Genomic DNA, 2141 nt, shown 5'->3' with positions numbered 1-2141 from the left:
TTTGGGCGGGGGAGGGGCCAGGAGGCCGGGCGGTGCGCAAAGGGCTCTGGGGGCTCTTGTCTGTCCCACACCCTCCGGCCGCGCTCTGCTTTGGCCACGCCAGGCGTTCCACGTGCCCTAATGCCACGCACCTCCATGCCTTCGCCCCATTTTTCTCCCGCGGACACCCCCTTTCTCCTGGTCTGAGTCTATGGGATTCTAAGCCGCCTTCCCAGGCTGTTGGCGGCCGCGCTCCATGGCGGGAACGTGGGCTTCGGAGAAAAGCTGGCCTCGTCTTGGCTCCGCGGTGACTGGCGGGGGGAGGCTGCCCCTGGCCTCTGATCTGGGCGTTCCCGTGGGGGAGGCCAGGAGGGACGGTCCCTGCCTCAGAGCTGTCCCAGGTTCAGTGCCCACAGTGGGGGGCGCACAGGGCAAGGCGCACAGTGGGTCCTCACAGGCCTCCCTTCCTCTCCGCCTAGAACTGAACTGCAGTAATCAGATGAGGAAACGGACGCGGAGCTCAATCTACAAAGGGAAGATATGAGCCCCTTCCGTGGGCAGGGGGCTGGGTGTGAGCCTGGAGAGTCCACGAGGGGCTGACTGTGCAGGTGGGACCATCAGGCCACCGCACAGGTGAGCAAAGCAGCCCGGTGCTGGGTCATAGCGCCCCCAGAGCCCTGAGGGCAGGGCTGTGCGTCCTGGACACTCAGGGACCAGCCTGTGCTGTCAATGGAGGACGTGCCTACGCGCCTGACCTCGTGAGCAGATGAGCACAGTGAGTCCGCACCCTCCCCAGAAGCTGGTCCAAAGAGTGACTGATACACACGATTAAATGTTTGACTTGGAGACATGACTTGCACGCCGTGTCATAGGCGAGTTATGACCGAGAGAGACGCGCAGGGCATTTGGGATCAGAGAGAACTGGGTTTTATCTCAGATCTGCCTACCAGCTATGCTCTGTGTGATCTGCAGCAGCCACGTCCTGATAATACCTAAGGCTTGGACTAGCAGAGGCCACAAAAGGGTGGCTTTCTCTATTCATCCCTCCATCCATCCACCCATCAATCATCTATTATCTATCTATCTATCTATCTATCTATCATCTATCATCTATCCATCTGTCATCTATCCACCCATCTATCAATCTATCATCCATCCATCATCTACCTCTCATCTATCTCTCATCTATCCATCCATCCACCCATCTATCATATATTATCTATCATCTATCCATCCATCATCTATCCATCTACTATCTATCTATCTATCTATCTATCTATCTATCTATCTATCTATCATCTCAGACCGGGTGTTGGGAGTGTCCCAGTCCCCTCTACTCCCTATCGCCATCCTCTCCACCTGTAGATGAGATGCCAAGTAAACTCACACAGGCCTTCACGCTTGAGTTGGGTTTTAGAGGATGAGTAGGAGTTAACCAGGGAGCGGCCCCCATGGTTCAGAGGTCACGGCTCATTCAGGAAGCCGGGAGATGGGTGCTGACTTGCTGAAGGTGGAGTGGGGTTGGGAGGGCGGTTGGGACAAGGGCGACCGGCGAGGAGGGCAGAGGTGTGGGCAGAGCTGGGCACGGATGCTCGTCCTGGGCACTGAGGCCTCGGTGCCCCTGGTCAAATGACACATGTAATGAGGGCTGCGCTCCCGCCGTGTCCTGGCCACTGAGCAGATGGACAAGGGCGATGCGGCCCTGAGCGTGGACCTCGCGGTCCCACTGGGACGAGACGCAGACCGTTTCCGTGTAACATGGCGGCGGCGGCCGCGAGGCGAGTGCAGGCTCATCTCGCTGTGATGTGCCGCCGCTGAAACACTCCTGTGGGTGAGACACCAGCCTTGTCTGACCCCACGTCTGAGTCCGCTGGCTGCACAGGACATGGCAGACGACACGCCAGGGGCGGTGCGTGTGCCGGGCTGTGTCCTGGCTGTGGGGTCTCTCCTATTGGCTTCAAGGCCACGGAGAGGAACCTCACCCCGCCACCAGCCCTCGAGGGGTCCTAGCGGGCGGGGAGCGGGGAGCGTGTCCTGGGAGGGTCTCTGTGTGTCCTGGGTGCCTAGGCCCTTGTGCCTTTCCCCGGACACGCCGCCAGGCAGTTGCTTAGCAACCTCCCCAGCAACACTTGCCTCCTGGCATGACTGCTGTTCTGTGCCAG

This window comes from Myotis brandtii, unplaced genomic scaffold (genome assembly GCF_000412655.1).
Source record: "Myotis brandtii unplaced genomic scaffold, ASM41265v1 scaffold1214, whole genome shotgun sequence".
Lineage (NCBI taxonomy): Eukaryota > Metazoa > Chordata > Mammalia > Chiroptera > Vespertilionidae > Myotis > Myotis brandtii.
Note: the sequence above shows the minus strand (reverse complement) of the source record.